General features: G+C 35.3%; 1 pseudogene; it reads right to left on the reverse strand.

Moving 5' to 3' along the window:
• Window positions 1–4,487: 4,487 nt before the first annotated feature.
• On the reverse strand, window positions 4,488–5,296 carry LOC149568884 (putative germin-like protein 2-3; annotated as a pseudogene).
• Window positions 5,297–8,024: the final 2,728 nt, after the last annotated feature.

Genomic DNA, 8,024 nt, shown 5'->3' on the forward strand with positions numbered 1-8,024 from the left:
TAGAACTTTTAGGCAAGTGGGGGAGTTATTTCTTTTTAGAGATGGTTGAGTTTGTGATCTTATTTAGAGGCAATTTTGAGGAGGTTTGGAGTGTTCACCCAACCTCTACTTTTAGAGTGAAAATCAGGATTGAAGGAGAAGGAGAAGGAGAAGGAGAAGGAAGGGAATGCTCATCTCAAACTTGTTCTATTGCCATAACCCAAATTTGAAGGTAGGAATACTTCACCTCATTTTGTTCATGTTGTGCTTCATGTTTCAATTTTATTGTTTATGCACATGTTCGTGTGTGTGTTGAGTATGTTGGGAGGGTTTGAAACAGATTAACTTAAATGTCTTTCCTTTGTATTTTTGCTTTGAATTTCAAAGGGATTGTATACGTGTATTGGCATTACTCACCCTCGGATAGGGCAGAAGTGGCCATGTACAGGGAAAGGTCTTTAGTTGGACTCTGACAGTGTAGAGTCTCTTCTCAGGACGAGAAGAGGGAGAGAGGGTAGGGTGTTATGGGCCCCTACTTGTCAACACAAACCACGTATGAGTTTTGGAATGTAAGAATGGAAGAACAGAAGTTCTTGAGTTATAGCCCCGAAAGGGCACCTATTTTGGTGGTGTGCCTGATGTCTCCAGTCGAAAAAATCCATCTTCTCCCTAGTCTAGTTCAATGTCAAACCTGTTGTGTAAACTCGGGATGGGAGTCAATGTCTGATTCGGTCTTCATGTTATGATTGGTTGTCTCCTGGTCAGTTTTCATTCTCTCGACGATCACTGTGATGTATTGGAGAGTTCGTTCTTTTCTATGTTTAAAAAAAAATTAGAGTTATAATTGTCTAAATTATTATTAGAATTATTGAGTTATATTGTTGTTAATATTTTGTTCAAAATAATGTTATAACGTACATATTAACACTATTTTAAGGGTAGTCGTAAATTGTGTTTGTTAGTGGGTCTGGTATTCTTTTATGTTGTTAGTATAATATTTTAAATGTAAATAAAAGTAATAAGGTGTTAGATTTCAAATTAATGTTAGATGAGTAAGTTTTGTTAAAAAAAAATTTTGCTAGTATTATTTTGAAGTAATTTTAATTATTATGTTTTTAAATATTAGTTATTTAGTACATTTTAGTTAGAATGTTCGTATGTTAGATTATATTTAAAAATTTAGTATCATTATTGATTTGAAAAGGTTGTCTAAGATAAATTAGCTGCTGTATTTAACCCATTTTCAAATATATTTAGATTTATTATTTTAAGTGGTTATATCGTTCTTAAATCAAAGGTTAGTGTTATTGTATCTTAAAATGTTTTAGATTAGTAAAGGTTGTAAAATTAAGTTAGATTATTAGATTAAATTTTAAGTGTTGAATATATATCTAGATAGTTGTTTATTATTGCGAGTTTACGATAATTTGGTTTAATTGTGTTTAATTATAATATATTACCTTAAAATCAAAGCAATAATGAAAAAAAAGATGAAATCAATTTAATAACGAATGCTTAGATTTAACGACCTTTTCACACTCATCGATGATAAACTTGAATGGAAATGACAGGTCATCGTTAGGAGATCCCATATCTGTTTCTCATTTTACCTATACTTTAACGTGTGCATCTAAACTTTTTAAGCTTTGTGGTGTTATTGATCTAAAAATAAAATAAAATTTGTTGGTGTATTTTTGCCCCAATTCTTTGGCATGACAGAATAGCTCAATCAAATTGAAAATTTTAAGAAGTCATTTTGATTTAGAAATTTCAGTTCTCATGAAGTTGTAAATTTCAATAAAATGGTAGGATAAAATCTATCACACACGCTCCTGAAATTATCTCTATCAAAATATTTATATTATTTCACAATGTATAACAACAACAACGATCAATTGAATCTTCAGTTTGAAAGCCTTCGATTCCACCATTTTACTTCGCACGATTTAATTGAAGTTGAAATCTGATAGTTATTTTTTTTCTTAATAGTTCCTTCAACTTCTTGGCTCCACCATTTTTCTTTACATATTTAGTTAAAACTGGAGTGTGAAGATCATTTATGTTTGTAAGCTCTTATTAATATTCCTTACTACTACCTTTTCCCTCCCTTTTCATGAACATTTTTGGGTTGCCCAGAAAATAGAATTCTCAAAAATTTGAGAAATGTTACAAAGATTAGAAAGAGTGCACAAGTTTTAACTATTAAACCCTCTACTCCATCAATGCAATTGATAAAAATAAAACTAGGTTTCATTATTTAACAAACTTCATCACCGCCATGAATTTTCATTTAAATTATTATTTCAACTCTACATTAGCTCCCCCTATTGTAATAAATGTAATAATCCATTATTAGCTACTTCTCAACCATTAGAACTGAAAGTTGCAAATTTATTGGACTACTATACAAGATGAAGACCTGCATTTTATCACAGTGTAATAGATGTATCTCTATTTTCTTGCCCTATAATAGAGAATTTTACAAAATTAAAGAAGTTAATAACCTTTGGACTTTCTTCATCACTACACAAATTGACATCTTGTATCAAGAAAATAAATAATTTTTTGAATATAAAAAGCAGCAAGAGGGCGCTGACCCATCATACAAACAAAAAACATTAGAAAATGTTAGAAATAAAAGAACCTAGTGCCAAACAACGAGAAAAAAAAACCTCAACTAAAGTCCACCTCTGTAAAAAACAAAGGTTCAAATGCGAAAAACCCACCAACCTATGGAATGGATAGATCCATCACTGCTAACTGCTAACCCATCAAAGAGTCCCAGATCTGACAAACCCAGAAGCAAGGCACCCCTGGTAGAACCATGAAAAAGAAAAAAATATGACTTCCCACATGAAAAAACAAAGAGGGCATCATCAAGGAAGATTCCCCACTGACCCAACAGGACACCAATAAGACCAGAGATCCTCCCTCCATCGAGAAACACCTCTGAGAAGCGAGCATCCCGTGGGTCAAAAAATCCCCCGAAATAAAGAAGCATGGTCCATTACTCTGCAAAAACCACTGCCATACCATGGAAGAACCAATGAGACACATGTTTGAGAAGCACCCTCCATTCGTCTGGTGTGGCATCATCAGAGCCCTCTCTCCCTCCATCGTTGGCCCACTCACTGTAAGAAAATGCAGCTTGCCTCGCAGTCATCCCCGCTCCAAGATAATAGTATTAAGGAAAGAAATAAGTTAACTGAAAAAAAAAAAACATTTGAATTCTAAGTTGTGTTTCGAATGGGGTAACTCGTGACAATTGCTTCTTATTAGCATACAATATAGACCCCTATTGTAAGAGATACTATTCCATTCCTTGTTAATGCATCTAGTATCTAGCAGAGAGATTTATACATTTTGTTATACCATAGCAATACGAAATCATACATCTTCATCTCCATCTTTTCATGAAACAAAGACGCAAATTATGTATCAATCAAGGGAACGGAGCCGCAAGATCTAGAATTGTAGAACATTAAAGTTCGTATCATGACATGTTTCATTTGTGAGGATGTTAGTTTACCATCATAGAAATTCTCACACTCATACCTTTGGATAGCTGATTATAGCTCATTAAGCTTTGCAAGCTTTTGGAGATAACTACCAAGTAATATTGAATTGATCTAACCGTTAAAGTTTTCAAATGAATGTACATGTGATATATAAACGTGTACATCTATTACATTCGATTTGGAAATGTAGCTTGTGCTCTCTATGAGATATCTCTTTGTATAGGTTCGCGTGTTCTATATAATGCTTTTCTTCGTCCCAACTGCACTTCTTATGGGCCGAAGCATGATTTGTTGGGTACATGCCTTCAAATTCACAAAGTAGACTCTGTCTCCTTCAGGTTTCTCAAATATGATTGGCCAGATCTTACTATCTCCTATACATGACTTGGATTCCGTACTTAGATAATTTGATATTACACATTCTAGTAACACCTTAGATAGTGCCTCCACACATTCTAAGAATCTAGTTTTGCATGACCTTTATTATAGAGCTTAAGCATGCATTCGATTGAGTAACACAATAGATGTAAAGTCCAATATAGTTAATTCTAATTTTTAAGGAACCCTATACTAGAAATATAGTGAATGCATAAAACATATTATAAAAGAAATATTTAATTGTCAAATTTATAAGCTATATCAGAATTGAGTAAAATTCATTTGTAAATATTTATTCATTGTTTTATTATTTTAATAACATAACGAACAGAAGGCAGTTATTTGTATTATAGATATACTAACCTCGTTATTTAGAACTATTCAAAATAAGTCTAGAACCAATTTTCTTTGTTGAAACGTGTCCCATAAATAGTGCGAGAACGCGATAATGATATTGAGTACTTTTATTTGACTACAATTTTTTTTAATAAAGAAAATACACCGACACGGAGATTAGAGCCACACTCTGGTACATTTATTCCAAGGAATGGAAAAGAAAAAGGGTGAATAATAAAGAGGGTCTCCCCACGCCTTGTTCTAGTGTTCTTTTATTTATTGAATAGATTGGATGATGCAACGAATTGAGTTGAGCATTGAGCATTGAGCATGGGAATGCTATGCGAATTGCTTCTGAATGTAAACCACGAGCTGTTGGGTGATGCGGAAGGCCTTGCTGAGCACGGAATCGGGGAGAGGGGGGTTCGCGCCAAAGAGAGAATTGGCGATTGTCTGCACTCCCGGGAGCTGGCTGCTCAAAGCAGCGATGGCCACCGCATTCTCCTTCCCCACATTCTGCTGGAAATGCACGAGCGCCTTGGGGAAGACGAACACGTCTCCCTTTTCCAACGTCTTGCTGAAGAAGGTGTTGTTGGTGTCGATAAACCCTACAAAGAGCTCGCCTTCCGCTAGAAAGAGAACCTCGGTGGCTCTGGGGTGGGTGTGAGGAGGATTAATTCCACCCACTGCGTAGTCGATGCGGACCAGAGATATTCCCAACGTGTTCAGCCCCGGTATCTGCATTACGTTGGCAGGGGTCACGTTGGAGCTAACTGCATTGTCGGTGTTCCCCGCCTGCGCCAGCCCCCTGAAGAAGAAGTCCTCTGCCGATGCATCCTTGGCCTCTTTGCAAACGAATCCGTTCACCTTAACTGATCAATACAATTTGTTACTGTTTGCGGTAGTTATAATCACACCAATCATTAATAATCACATAAACGATTAATATTGCTGCACTCACCTTCGCTGTCCAGGACTGCGACGCAGAAATCTTGCAAGGGATCGGCATCCGCCGCCATCACATCTTCACTGTAACAACACATCAACAGGAAGAGTCCCAACGACAATTGCAAGCAAATCATCATTCCCTTCGCCATTTTATGCTGGAGAGTCTCCAACAGAAGAGCTCAGGATATGGATGTGTGATTGAATATTTGTGTATATTACAAGACCATTACATGCCTATTATATAGGGGAAACATGCGAGGACTAATCCTTTCCCACGTAATTGTTTAATTGTAATATACTTCCAATATCATGCAATTGTTGACCTGTTATTTACGGACTGATTCATGCTGATGGAGTAATTGCTCATTACAATTGAGGGGACCAATTCATTTTTGACGTAGTCGTTAGTTATAATATATTTGGTTAGTAGGTGGTCTTTTCGTTTGCTCGAACTGATTCGGTAGATTTGTTCTTCCCATTCCTCTCTCTTTGTGCAGGAAAGTATATTCATCAACACGGAAATGTTTTCTGCGTATCCACAAAACAGATTCAAATGCTTTAGACTTGGTCGAGTGAGTACGTAAGGGCCCGTTCGGTGAGTGGAATAGGAATACGTATTGTATTCTGGAATAAAAAGTATTCCTGTTCTCCGTTTGGTTCAGCCAATACTTGATGGGAATTCGCGGACCCGAAAATTTATGTTTTCTAAAATTTAAAAAAATGGAATAGGAATACGTATTCCAATAACACCTATTTTGGTGGAATTGCAAAATCCCATTTTTGGGCCAAAAATGGAATACGTATTCCATTTTTACCTCGTATTCCAATCCCGTTTTGGTGCATCCAAACAAGGAATTCAAATTTTTTGGAATACGTATTCCTATTCCTCTCACCAAACGGGCCCTAAGTGTTAGAAAAGTTCCAGCCCTTCCCTTATTTGTGTAGGAACCCACCAACTCTGCAGCCTTGTTCACATTTTTCTCAGCCCGCTTTACATCGTACGATCACGCGCACCGAAGTTTTCGAAATATTAACCAACAGAAGGGCCCGGCTCTATAATATTGTTTTATTAAGTTTGGGATGATGAAATTTTCTTTCTTGTTATGGATTTTTCTATCCATATTTAGTTTTAGGCGATTCATTAGGGGAAGCCACCCCTTAATTTAGAGATTCAATCTCACCACAGGTTCACCCAAAACTTGAGAGTGTTTCCATGTTCCAAAAGGATAGCTTGACACCATATGTATCTCTCTATAGGTGCAATCTACAATAGGTTATTTCACCATTAGTTTATAGAGGCAAAATTTTTCTCGTGAACGAAATTGTTTATCTAGTTATATACAACATGTAATTAAATCAAATGACATAAAACAAATCTTTATCACAATCTATCTTGAGTGATATAAGTGACACATTCATTGTAGTGTGATAAAGGAATTAGATAAATAAATTCATAAAGGATAGAAATTAAAAATAATTCATTTTACATTCTCAAGGATCATTAAAACTAATAATTGTACAGAATTTAAAGGAAAGAATAGGTGCACGTGTTTAGAAATTTTATAATGTTTATGAGACATGACCTCAAAATATTTTTAAAAATAAAGTAAAATAAGATAACTATATTATATTTAGATAGATTAGTCTTCCCTATGTATGTGACAACATAGTTGTAATTTATCTGTGAAATAAACTAAGATGAGCTTGAGCTCTGTTCACGTGCTGAACATAGATTGTTTGAGCACGACATCTTTGAATCCTAAGATTTTTAGTTGCAACTAATCGATACTTAAGTCACTGAATTGGCCTATCCGATTCGTCATTATCAAATATTACAAGTTAAACTTTTACGAAAGAATATTGTGAAATTTAATGACGCGAAAGAACATGGGTATTTGAAGGATCATGGTATGTCAAACTAGGTTCTTAAGTGGCAATGAAAATTCAGAAAATTAGTGTCAGGAAAGTTGACAAGTTTTTTTGGAATAAGTTATCATGTTATGCTAAAAATATGTATGAAAAGTGTTAGAATATTTATAATAACTGAGGGTGTGGGGTGAATTAGTTACCCAAGGTCGAGATGTACCAATTGAAAAATCAAACACTTAAACAACTCCAGATCTTATCATTTTATTGCTCGGTCTCCACTATAAATTTCTATTAACATTAGCTAGCGGTTCACTGTTCTAAAATAGCAGGCTTACAGAATGTAAACATTAGTCGATAAAATGCCACAATAAGATTCACATAAGTTTGTCACTAGGTTTGAACATGCAAGCCCAATTTAGGAAAAACCACCAACAACGTTTCACTAAGTTTCACTCTTCTTAAGCGGGCCCTGTTAGGAGCCAACCCTGTAAAAGTTTTCAATACAAACTATTAAATGTGACCTTGTTATTTGAAGGATTGAGTCACCCTATTAGAAGTGGCCTTGTTAAAGGAATTCAGAACATCCCATTAGAACGACAACTTATTAGAGGAATTACATAGACTGTTAGGTCACTATGACTGTTCGGTCAACCTTGATTAAAGGATTTCAAATACTGTTTACAATGGTTAGAAAGTAATAACCGGTTTGATCATTTAAGTATAACTCACTTTGCATGTACACATCTCAGTTCAGTTCTCATGTACCGATTCATTGTGTGGCCTCCATTGTCATCCCAGCTTTGATTTGCTTGGCAACCATTCAAGCAATCAGCCTTCACTTCCTCTCAACTCAATTCAACCTTCTGCTTAGATTCGCCAGTCAATAATGTCAACAATAACTCCAAATCTATGGAACTTGTTTACAAGCATACAGTCTCTCTGCTCATATAGAAATTTTACCCATGTACTTCTTTAAACAGGAAATCATGATCCTTT

Source organism: Cupressus sempervirens, chromosome 3 (assembly GCF_028749045.1).
Source record: "Cupressus sempervirens isolate cs-2001-9-10 chromosome 3, ASM2874904v1, whole genome shotgun sequence".
Lineage (NCBI taxonomy): Eukaryota > Viridiplantae > Streptophyta > Pinopsida > Cupressales > Cupressaceae > Cupressus > Cupressus sempervirens.